This window comes from Falco rusticolus, chromosome 6 (genome assembly GCF_015220075.1).
Source record: "Falco rusticolus isolate bFalRus1 chromosome 6, bFalRus1.pri, whole genome shotgun sequence".
In the NCBI taxonomy this organism is placed as follows: domain Eukaryota; kingdom Metazoa; phylum Chordata; class Aves; order Falconiformes; family Falconidae; genus Falco; species Falco rusticolus.
Genome location: NC_051192.1, coordinates 54,701,478 through 54,714,827, shown reverse-complemented (window position 1 = coordinate 54,714,827; position 13,350 = coordinate 54,701,478).

Genomic DNA, 13,350 nt, shown 5'->3' with positions numbered 1-13,350 from the left:
CAGAGAGAAACAAGACAAGCTGCTGGACTTGATGGAAGCAGGGAGGTCAGGAGAGAACAGGTAGATTTGTAAGTCATTGATGCAAAGCAGATAGCTGAAGCCATGTGAGGCAGCAAGCTCACTGAGGAAGGTTTTAAATGAGAAAAGTGAGCCAAGGACAGTATCAATAATCTGCAAGTAATTGCCTGGTTTTACACATGATGTCAGAGACACTGTCGGAAGTGCCTCCTGGGATTCACCTTAAATACTGTAGAGGAATTGAGCGTGGAAGGAGACAGAGGGTGTTTCTACAGCAGTACTTTAGCTCCGCTCGGGACTGTGCACTAGAAGTAGATCTGATCATCACCTGTAGGCTTGTAACTCAAGTGGTCTCTGAGTAGGCAAACTAGACTCTTTGGGGGTTAAATTAAACCACAGGATGTGCTCCAGGTGCATTCCAGCTGCTAACAGGAGTATATTTCCCTGGATAAGAGTAGACCCAGCCCAAAGGAAAGCCTCCAACACAATTTTAGTGTGGATGTCAGGTCTTCAGCACCGCTCCTTTCAGTGTTACACCCCTCCTTCTACAGTGCCCTGCTATTTGCACAGCCATGGTGGTATTTTTTTCCAATTTTGCTGCAGACTTCCTTTAGGGACTCACATAAATCACTTCTCTATGTGTCCTTCATATATGAAATACTCTTAATACCACATCCTGCGCTCGCTGGGACATGGAAAGGGTAAAATTGTCAACATACATCAGGCACTCAGACACCATGGTGACAAGAATCCCTCTGCAAGGCAGGGAAAATATTCTGTTCAAAACAAAATCCCCATCAGTAAATGAGATAGGGACCTTACCCTGATCACTGGGGATAAACATATGGACCAGACACTGACCTGTTCCCTTTCTTGCACACTGCAAAAAAATGGGTCCTGCTAGAAGAGAACATGACTTAATCAAAGACAACTGGTTGAAGACACAGTGCTGCCAGCTCTGAATGGTGCCTACCTCACCTTCCTGTCTTCATGTTCTTTTGAGATACCCTGGGATGTCCCCCTGCTATGAAACTGCATAGTGTTCTGCCATTTTTTTATTCAGGCAGTAACAAAAAACAGCTCATGTACAACAGCAAGGGAAGTCTACACGTTTTATCAAGTGTCTCCCGGCTAATCTCTTTGCTTGAAACCTTTGCTTGCATCATTTCTTGTGATGTTCTTGAGGCAGAGTCATTCCTGTATGTAACTCAGCTGCATTCTGCTGTAGAATCCATTGAGCTCAAACCAGAAACACTGGTCTGATACCTCACAACTCTGAAAGCTTTTGCTAAATAATTTTACACTCAGCATAACCACTACATCTACGTTCTGTAGCAATCGTCAATGCAATGGTTGCTTAAATGTAAATCATCCCTTTCACAAAAGGAATGCTATTCCCTCTTAATTCCACACCAGTTCTTCCTCAAAATGCCCAATTTGTTGTACCAACCCTCCAACAGGATCTGTTCCTCTTTCTGTGAATAACTTCATCAAGGTTGCAAATGGTTGCAAAGCATCAGGTAGCAAACTGCTCAAGCCCCATATTAAGAGGCTATGTCCCACCAATACAGCTTTATATTCAAATCAGTGAAATTCCTGAATTAACCCTAAAAGGACAGTTAGATTTGGGGGGCATTTGCTTTGACACACTCTACTAGCTTTTCTGGGAAAACAGTCATAGTATCCAAAGATTTTCTCAGCTATTGAATTTATGTTTGCTTGTTTCTGCTATTTGCACACGAATCTCTTTCCACTACACTTGAATCACTGAAAAGGGAAGATCCATGCTCCCAACACCAGACTGTAATAGCATAAAAAATTTTTCTGCTTTGCTGGCACATCACATTATAGAAGCTGTCAGTAATCTTAGTAGAACAGACAATGTAAAAAACCTTCCTCCTTATATCAGACCTTGTTATTAAATTTATATCCATTTCTCATAATAACCTACATTTCCCTTTATCGGAACTCTGAAAAATAACTCCTCGTGCAGGACTTGAGCGTGGCATTTGATACAGTCGTCAGAGGAATTCTGATGTCCCGTCTCGGAGACATGGCAGGGGATTAGTGGGATTGTGAGTAGATTGCTTCAATCATTCCCCACAGACAATACTCAGTGAGTCATGAAGACTTTCTACTTCCAGGGCTATCACCCATGAAGTTTTGAAAGAGTCCACCTAATTCAGTGTTTAGAAGAGGGCCCTTAGTGTGAAACAGTTCAGACAGAAACACAGGCAATATACTGCAGGCACCCAGTGCTAGCTGGAATTGCCTCCCCACCTCTGCTGTCTGAGGCCCTGACTGAACAGCTGGATGAAGACCTGATGGCCAAGGTGAGCCAGGCTGCCAGAGAGGAGCACCGGTGAACTCGCTGCAGCCGTACTGAGCTGGGACAGCCAGCCTTTTCACTGCTTTGCTGACCCATGGGTCCTCACACGTTATGAAACCACAGTTTTGAATGGCTAATGAGAAGAACCAGTCTCCAGTTACAAGAAAAGGTGATGGGACCTGAAACAGCCTCTCTCTGCTGTCACATCTACAGTACCTTCTGTCACCTCTTGCCTGAGATGCAGCTAAAGATATTGAAGCCAAGTGTTCAGTCTACTCCACTGCTCAGAGGCCTGGACTATTTCTTCTAGTCCAAGAAAACCCTCTGGTCAAATATATTCTCCTCCTTAGGCCAGGTTGGACGGAGCTTTGAGCAACCTGGTCTACTGGAGGGTGCCCCTGCCCATGACAGGGGGTTGGGACTGGGTGATCTTTGGGGTCCCTTCCAACCAAACCATTCTGTGATTCTATGATATTTATGCAGAATACTTCATTAACATCTTCATTCATGGGGTTTGCAGAATATTCTCTGCTTCATGTCTATGGAACTTCAAAAGTGCAATTAATTTTAAAGAATGTAATTGAAACAAAGGCCCAGGTGCATCTGTAGCAGAGAGAAAAGATGAAAATAAATTTTCTTGCATTTGTGCAGGGAAAGGCAGCCGGAGTAGCCACATTCTGTCAGAGTGACCCCTTTACATCCAGTTGTCCAGTTTACTGACAAATAAAACTGGGATGTTACTTTTCTTGTGATGCAGCTCTAAGATAGATATCTTTAAATACTTCTTCTAGACTTAATTATTCATCCCTCTCACCTTTTTATGCAGCATAGTATTTTAGAAATGCTTACAAGGAGTGTCATATATAATGCTATACCTACCAACATGAGGGAAAAAAAAAAAAAAGAAGATGTTCTTCTTTGGAATAATTTGCATCAGGCTTAATACATCTGTGCCTTTACAGGGATTACATGGATGCATTCATCTTGCTTTGGAGACCTGGTCAGCACAGTTTGGAGGCAAGATTACATACCAAAGAGACACAAAGCACTTATTACTTTCACATTACCTTAACATTACTTTAACAAAACCAAATAAAAACATATTTGTTAAAATGTTCTGAGAAATAATATAATCAAGTAGCCCATCCCATCAGCCTTTAGAGTAAATTCTTGCAGGAGCTCTCTGGTGGCATTGAAATTATTTTTACCAGAGATCTGCTTAGGAGGGAAAAAAAGAAAAGGCCTCCAGCATTCAGCTTGGATGTCTGCAATATTTTTAGCTGTTCTGCATGGCCGAGGGAGTTCACATACTTCCCAGTTTATTCCATGTGCCTAAAATTTGCACCCTGAACTGCTCTCTTATATTCTGCCTGTATTTTACTTTTTCAGAGCTCAGCACAAGCAAGCCCTCTGGAATCTGGACAGACTATATTCCTGATGTTTCATATCAATCCTGCCCAGCAGCTCCAAGATAGGATAATGGGTCGTGGCCCTCTAACATAACCCTGTCACAAAAGGAATTGAGAAAAAGCTTATTTCTCTACCTATCTTCCCTTTCACATCTACTAAAGCTTTCATAAATCTCCTGATTCTCAATTTCAAGATGGATCAGAGTAATTGAGACATCTCTTCCCCACTTTGCTTAAGGTTTTAAAGTGGGAATCTACCCTTCAATATCAAGATACTGAGCCAGCTGTCCAGCTGATGTAAAATGATGACACTATTGTTACACAAGCATTTGCAAGCAGAGGATCTGTCTTCCCGGCCTGCACGAAGCTTCAGTAAGCTTAAAAGAGCCATTACCTTTACTACCCTAGTTAACACCTTGGTTAATTTAAAGATACTAGAGTAAAACAGCTCCCATGACTCTGTAATAAAACTGCAGTCCATTGACTATGAATGTTTGTACAGTTAAAGTCTGAAAAAGTAGCCAGTTTATGACATCTCCTTTGCCTTTTTGACTGTCCACTGAAGACACCTAAACAACTCAATCAAAAGAGTTATCCCGTCCTTAAATTACTTATGATTGACATGGTTATTCAAGGAAAATCAAGATACAGTTAGGACCAGCCTCTTATTACAGCCATGCTAGATGCAAACAGGTACGCAAGGGTGGTGTCTAGTCTCTAAATTTACAATCCAAGTAGACCAGATGAGAAAGGAAAGTATTACCCTCCACTGAGGGTAAACTGAGTCCTAGTTAGATGAAGTGACTTACTAAGAGGAAGGATTTCTCATAGGCAAGAATTTAATGGAGATCTTTTAAGATGCAGCTCGGTATCTTAATTACTGGATCATCTATCTTCTCTTTCGGAGCAAAGGTTTTCCCACAATATAAAATTCATCCTACGGGTCTAAAAGGTTACACTATTTAAGAAATATGACTTCTTAAACCTGGCAAGATTGTTCCAAATAATAATAATAATAATAAAAAAAAGAACAGTAATAAAACGTAAGTAGTTTTTACATTTCCAAAGCAAAGCAGAAAATATTAGCTAATTCAACCTTACAAGACCCCTGTGAGTTAAGTACAGGCTACACTTCTCAGATAAGCTTTTTATCCCTTCCTCTCTCTTTCTGTAAGCATGCAACCAAAATTACAAACAAGGTGCATAATGCTTCTGTGTGGTAACCATGGTAATCAGCTGTATCAACTACTGTAAATGGTAATATATCCAACAAGTCTCCTAAAAAAAGCAGACCTACGCCAGTCTCACAAGAGGTTTCCTACATGCAGCCACAATGTCCTAAAACTGACTTGAATATTTTTGCTGAGCAACCCATTGCAGGCAACATTCAGGAACCGCCCACTGTAAACCTGTTTTAGAGGTGGGTAAGCAATCACTGGCTGCTTTAGAAAATCCTAGCCCCACTGCCTGCCCATGCTTCAGATGCTCTCGCCAACATAGCCCTGGTCTTCACTCTTACAGGTGATTAAAAACCTTACATACCCTGAACAGAACACCCAGTTCCATGACATCTTTTTCTAGCCAGATGAAATTTGCATCTGGACTGTTAGTAAAGATCCGGGAAGTCAGGTAAGTTTTAAATGAATGGGGCCAGAACCACAATATTTTGAGGGAGTTTTGTCAAATTCTTGCATTTCCTCAAACAACATTATTCCCTTCATTGCTTTAAGCAAACACGGTTTCACAAGAAGTTACAGGGCAGCACCTTTAGGGTGCAAGTATGTTTTCCAGCCCACTGAAGCCAGACCACATCAGTACAAGACTGACTGATGCTCTGCTTTTTTGATTACTTCAGCTGAAGAAATATGAAAGCCAGTCCTTTCCTCTGAGCTCACCGATACAAGATTACAGGCTCCTCTAACTAGTATAACCTCTACCCTTTTGTGTACACTACCTCAAATATTTTTTTATTACCCTTATGTGGCAGTTTCAGAACTTAATTCCTCAAGGTGTTTTGTTGCCATATGATGACTAAGGCTGCTTAGTTTAATAACGTCAAGCACTTTTTATGCCCTCTCCACTCAGTGAGGCTAAGGCTCCTCTTACCTGGAGATGTAATTTTTCACATCCTAGTGGTCAGCTAAAATGGGGGCTCCAGCAGGTTGAGGAGGAAATTGATCATGCTAAAAAGAAATCATTTAAATCCAACAAGGCTTCATGACAGACACAATACAGTTCAGCTGCCATAGTGCTGACAATCTGGCACACCAAAATTCACCTTTTGGTCTCCAAAAGCTTATATAAATAAATGCAGCATACCTGTCTGATTCTGCAAACGGTTCTGTTATTTAGACAAGCTTTATAGTTGATCTCAGTGAAAGCTCACTCTGAATCTACCACGCACAGGTCTGTGCTCTGTTTCTAGCAACAATTTGCATAATGGTATTCATTTCCAAAATGCTTCACAGACTTTATACCCACAAGACCATCTCTGGATGGAGAAGACAGAAAACCAGAAAACAGAGTGTTGGCCACCTGCAGAAAGAAAGGAAGATCTGGACAATACTGACTTTGGGGACTGAAACCCTGGTTTTATAACACAAAAATCATTGGCAAAAAGAGCAACACAGTGACATCCATCAAGGTCTGTGTAACCCTGGATGGCCAGCTACAAGGGGGTAGGCACAGGGCTGGGACTTTTCTGTGCAGAGGTGGCCAAACCTCAGTGTTCAGGTTTAATTCTGAAGATAAATGTGTAGTATCTTATTAACTGACCCACGAATCCTGGGAGATTCAAAGACTGAATTAAAGCTACTAAATATGTACCTGCAATTCTAACAGTTGTTTGCAACCAGATTCTTAAAACAGTCCCCAGCCTTCCCCAGCAGCTCCCCTGTGCTCCCCCATCTCCCTAAACACAGGGAAATTTGCACATTTTAATTCTGTTCGGGTCGAGCCAGTTTTTTAGTGCACCTCGCTCACCAACAGTACTATCAGTAACATGATAAATACCTCTCAGGTATCATTCATCTTCTCCTTCTTGTTATTAAGGTGAACTGTGTGTGCAGCGTAACATTTTGTTTTAAAAGGACTTGGGGTTTTCAGGGGAGGAAGGAGGAAATTAATGTAGTTGTCGGCTCTTATTCTGGAGAAGGCAGGTGAAAGAGGCAGACGTGCGAGAAAGTGGGAGGTGAGAAGGTTTGCCGAGGTCCTTGGTGCCTGAGCTCCTTTGTGCAGCACGAGAGGAACACGCAGACAGCTCGTTAACGCCTGGTCAGTAGCGGGGCGCGGAGGACAGAGGCTCCGGGCTGTTCCGTGCCCCTGTGGCTGGCGCGGTGCGAGGCACAGGCATTGCATCACGCCGCTGACGCAGACGCGGAGGGGGCAAAGCCCCGGCCGGCGCTTCCCGCGCTGCGTGTGCAGCGCTGCGGCGGGCAGCGGGCGCTAGGAGCGCGCGCGCGCCCCCTGGCGGCCAAAGGCCCGAACGCAGCGCGGGCAGCGCGGGCAGCCGCGGGCAGCCGCGGGCCTCTCAGGAGGGACTGTTTCTCCCTCTTGGCGGAAAGGTTTAGCTCGGCGCAAGCTCTGAAATGGCATTAAAAAATTGTACAAAAGGGCTAATCCTTTCGCTTCCGTGTTTCTGTAGGATCGGTATTGATGCAGCTAAATTAAGGCAAACAATGTTCCTTTTGATTACTTAGTGTTCATGCTTTTGAATCTGAAGGCTTCGACAGAATTGGGTTTTAGAAAAAAAACTGATAGTGTATTATGTTATTTAAATATCACTGAATATAGCAGGGGCTAAGCAAGCAGAGCTAAGGCGCAGGCAGTGGTGACTGTGCCATGAAACCAGGAAAATGAAAAGAAGAGGGAAGCAATAAACTGTACTCTGCACAGGCAAGCAGCAAAAGAAGGATCTAAAGAGGAGAGTTTGGTTTGTCTGACAGTTTCATCTGAAATGCAAATACATTTAACTGTTTATAAAAGGGAACTGATAGCGCTTCTGCCTGTAAAGGGAAATTTTTGAAGCCTGAAAATCATGTTTGTGAAACAAAAAGGTGAGCATAAAATCTCTGCTAAATCAGGAACACTGTTTCATAAAGAAGTCTCTCATTTAAAGAGAGACAGTGCTGTATCTGCTATAAAACAATGAGTGTTTACAAGGCAAGAATGTTGGCTGTGCTATGATATTTTGCATTGCTTCCTATAATTCAAATAAGAAATATTTCAAAATACACCTTAAGGTCTGTCATGTTTTCCTGAACACCAAGCCCAATCCTGTGCTACCCCTTAGAAGACCTTTATAGGATGTGGAAAGATCAAGAAATCAAAAACAACAAAAGTCTCTTCACTTCGATCCTGATTCTACATATGGATACACACATAGAAGAATTTAATTTCAGAAATCTAGATATTCATGTGTGTCTCCTGCAGCAAGTGCATCTCAGAAGGAAAGAAAGAAAGTTATTAAAAATTGAAAGACGTTAAAACCCAAGCAGAAGTATTTCATAGCTATTGTCAATACATAGTAAAGTTACATGTTAATGCAGAGTTAAGGATCTTTTCTAGTGGAGGCACAGCTCTCCTGATCAGAACTCCTTCGTACAGAAATGCAGGATGTCTGCAGTAGAAATCTTGGATTCTCTTAAATTGAATCATTCCCCTTTTCAGTACTTGCTTCATCCTTCCCCCTTTCAGCTGAAGGCATCTGGTGTTAGACCACAATCACTGTTCCGCAAAGAAATAACTCCGGTACTGACATCTACAACTTCGTATAAATATACCCTAATAGAGACATATGGGTAAAGTGTGACAGGTAAATAAATGTGACAACATAATGGTGCATACACTATTTAAAGCAAAAAGGGAGAAAGAAAAAAAGCTTCATCCCAGCTCTTGATAAGGTTAAACACCCTCCTCTTAAGAAAGGAAGTGAACCAGAACTGATCGGAGCTAGAGCCAGCAGAGTTTTGGAGCATTGTGTGTCTGCAAGGAGGGTCATTCCAGTTCTTTTGGAAATCGATTACATTCCCCAGCTACCTACTGTTATATTGCACCAGGATATTATTGTACAGTCTTGCTACACAGCCCTCCATAATAGAGCAGCTCTATTGGCATTTCAATGTTCAATGAAGGCTAGAATTGCCACAGAGGTTTCAATTAAAGAAAATTCAAAACGAAAATGGAGAAAGAAAAAAAAAGAAAAAGGTTGGGTTGAAAGTTTCCAACAAAGGTATTTATAGCTGTCTGTCACCCTGTTTTTTTCCTCCTGTCTCCCGAAGGGTAGTCTAAAGCATCCATTTAATCTGACATGTGTTTTGCGGAGTTCTTGGGAGGAACACAAACGGCATCATTCCAGTTGTGTAGTGATAAATAAAAAATAGATATCCTTACCTGTTTGGTATGAACTCAATATTGCCCAAGTTAGAAGGAAGGGGGTAAACTACATCTACCTGTATTCACCCTTGGCTGCATCACTGCAGGGTGCTACTAGGACATATCAAAAGTAGTTATTCAGTCCATAGCAGTCTGTAATCACTATTTTTCCTAACTCCTAGTCTGGTTCAAACACCCTGTGGTACCCACTACACCCACACAGGACTCCATATATCCTTATCTAAACTGAGCAGCCCAGAAGAATGGGGTTTTGCCGATACCTTGTGCACATCAACAAACAAAACCAGAGCACTCCCTGGGTTAGCAGAGAACACAACTGCTTCAAAATGTGGCTTATGTTTGCCTCTACGAAGGTTTTATTTTTTAATGTTTTATCTTTGGTATTAATGGTCTGAACAAATTGGGTTAATTGTTTTGTTGGCTGTAACAGACCCTATATTTGAGTTCAAGATTAATGTTGCAGCCAGTTTCCAAGGTGATGGCCATTTAATTATTGTTTATGTAGAAGTCATTAACTAAATGCCAAAAAATCTAGCTAAATCTTAAAAACAAGGAAGGTCTGTAAAAAGCTAAACACAAACCTAAAGAATTCAGGCAAGCATGTGAGATCCTGCCTATAAGGGGGTTTAATTCCCTTAAACAACTTTTTGTCAAGAATATGCTGTTTACAATGAGTTTACAAATCTTTAAGTGCACTTTCACTGTTCACTTCCATTCTTTAAAACTTTTGCATGGGACACGTCTGGAATGAAAGGCTATCATGGAGGGCAACAGTCATATCTAAGAGGGGGTTTTTTTCATGCACAAGTCTCACTCTAATCCTTATTTTTTACATCTTGATTGCATTTCACAATAGCAACCAGGCACTCCAGGCAGTGTTTTTAGGGCAATTACTACAATTCTTGGGTGGTCACTCTGCATTAGATTTCATGCCTTATAAAACAACATGAGGTGTGCTATAATGACTCAGAAATATACAGCCTTTCATGTCCTATTGCTTAATTAAGGAGGGTGTTTTGCAGTACAGATATTATTGCTAGTCTGTGGTTTTTAATTTTACTACACAGTAAAAACACCCTAATTCATACAAGTAACGGGCAAACGTGCAAATTAGCGCATTGTCTGAATTAGAAAATAAGTGAATAAACTGCAGAAAGAAAGTCTAAATGTGAACACCACAATATTAAAGCGAATGTGCTCATTTATCCTGGGAAATATAGCTGAGTCTCATTCTAGTGATATTTGATAGCGTTAACACCTTGGATTTTTTTAAATATAATGAGGCTTCAGACTTCAGCCCTACAATGAGCTTCCTGTGTGTGGACTCCTGTGCAAACACAGATTTCAGCAAGGCCTCCCGGGAGAGCTGTCTGAGCATCACTTGTGGCAGTACTGAGAGGGGGGTAACAAGATACTGGAAGGACTTGTTAGACAGCAGGGTTTTGTGGCAATTATCATTTCCATGAGGTGGTGACATAAAAGCCAGTGATCTTCCAGTGACTTTTACATTAGCAGAAATATTGTAACTTTTAAAGCTATGCTTGATTTTTCGAGAGACACTGATAAGTAGATAAGTCGCAAAATTTGACCTACTTGAATAAATATCTATAATCTGACCAACAGTGTGCTGTAATCTCCCTTTCTCTCTCCCTGTTTTATAAACTCACTGGCTTTTTTGCTGGGATATGTAAAATGCCCAGCTGCACAGACAGCGACTTGCACAGCAAGTGCACTTCTCTGCCCACCTCACCTTCTACTTGCACGAGAAGTTAATAAAACTCATGGCCCCAAGCCAAACTATTTTGCCCCCAGCAATTTGCCTCATGTAGACAACGAAAAGCACAATTTCTAACAAATGCCAGCCGTGCTGATGCTCTGGCTTCAAAGCCTGGTGTTTGAAAGCCATGGAGCAGCACATAGTGAGGATTTGTATGGGATTCTCCAGCAAAATCCAAATGTCCTCTTCTAGGACAATGGTCCCTGATGAAGAAGCTGTTACCTTCAGCTTGTTCCATCACTCATCGTCAGCCTTTGCTGGGCAGCTCTGCCTGCCTCACCCTCCTGTGAATATTCTCATCCACAGCACTTTTGCATGAGCTGGAGGAGACAAGCAGTGATCACCTGTTTAAACTGTTTAAGTCAACCTATGGTCAAATTGGCCAAAAAAGATTATTGGTCAAGTTGGCCTTCCACCAAGGCTCTGCCCAGCTCTTGTTGATTCACTCCAGCAGCGTACTCCAAGAGCTCAACCAGGGTTGTAGGTTTTGGCCTGCCTTTGGAGAGTTTCAGCTTACCAAACTCCCATCTGCACCTGGCTAGCAATCATTAATGCCTAATTATTGTCCCTAGTCTGGTGAGGTATGTTTAGTCAGCAAAGAGCTAATTGCCTGCCTACTGGAGAAGTTCATGGGGTCACCTTTACAGCTTCAGACAGAAAGCCTCAATCACCCATAGACAGATTGCCCAAGGCACCACAGCGGTGCTTGCACAACTGCCTGGTTCATGGTGTTTTGCTGCTTTTTTCCAAGCAAACCACGCTAGTCGTGTGCTAGTAGTGCTCTAACCTGCACTGGCAACTTCTGGGCATGAAACTGTTATCTCACAGAGAAGGGAATTTGTGCCCCATCTGGGAGCCAGGTTTCATGGCAGGTTCAAAAAGAAGTGTGTGATGTCCCTCCTGAAGGTGAAAAACCACTGCACTCCTGCCCCAGGAATATTCGGTGTTCTTCAGTCTGAGATGTGACTACTCGTGACCATGAGCCCCCAAATTACTGAGTGCTTTTGGAAACTGCTTTGGGTCTATGACCCACAGCGGCAGTAATCTTAACAGCCTGTCTACAGTGCAACATGAGAGTCTTTCCTTCTATTGACTTGAAATTTATACGCAACCTACTTCAATGAAGCACACTTATTTTTCTCTTCCCCTTGCAGAAACAGTGGGGTGGGGGGACAGGAAAGAAATGGCTGCTCTGGTTTTATTTATGTTCTCTGTAATCATAAATACCTGCATTCAGCCTCCCTCTTACAAGGAAAACAATCCAACACCACAATATCTTATGCCAGGCCTATTTCTGCACCCATTATACTCAGTGGCCAAAATTCATATGGATTTCACAGGGAACAAGAGTAGGCTCTATATGTAAGCTCTCCTTATACATCTCACCATCTGCTGAAGTAAACAAAAAAAAAAGCCGTATTAAAATCAAGCTCAGCTGGAAACAGAAGGAGAGAAGGAAATACCAGCAATTGCTAAGTATGAAGCAATAAGCAGTTTTAAAAGGTGTTACAAATAATGGATGGCTTTTTAAAAAAAGTTACAGCTGCACTGTGTATGACTTTCTTAAATAGGCCCATGTTGAGGGTCTTTCTTTAGTATTGTCTTTATTAATATAATGCATAAAATGACCTATAATATTCATTAACAGTGTAGACAGCAATATAAAAAAAATTTGAATTATTGATCATTTCTCACTCCTGCAAGGAGAAAAATTTCTTCATTACAACCCCAGCCCTGTTATGGGCTGTGTGCACACTCAAACGTGCAGTTTCATTTGGCAGAGAAACCCACAAGCCCCGGGACTGATCTCCAAAGATTTTGCTCAGGAATAACAGGGTGAGGCACTCAGTCTACGAAATACGATGGGGTGGCACAGGCTTCAAATCAGTAAAGTACCCTTATTTAGGAAAATATACCTAAGACAAGAAGCCTTAGGCATGTGCTTATGTGCTTCCTTGAATCAGCCTGATTGCTGTGAGTATTTTCCCTGAGGCACAGATAAGGTTTACAGACACAGGTCCCAAATTTGGGTGAGCCCAAAGATAATTTAAATGCAGCTCTGTCCTCTCCCTCTTTTTGCTACTGAAAGAGCTGGATTTGCTGCACATCTTATTCCTATCTGCTTTTATTAGGCTTTTTATAAATCTGTAAGGCAAAAAAAAAAAAAATCAGCATCCCAGACGCCTCCTTGGGTTTAAGATCTTAACAAATGAGGACACAGCTGGGCTACTTGGTCTGTGGATTTGCTAGCTGCAGGATTAAGTCCAGCTGAGCTGAAGTTTATAAACCAAGTTATTGACTTTAAAAATTCTCATACCGCTTATCAAAACACACCACATTGAAAGAACACCCTTCCCAGAATCAAATGTGGTAAAGCTTTCTCAATTATAGGCAGTCTCTCCCCATACAGCCGCCCTCACCGT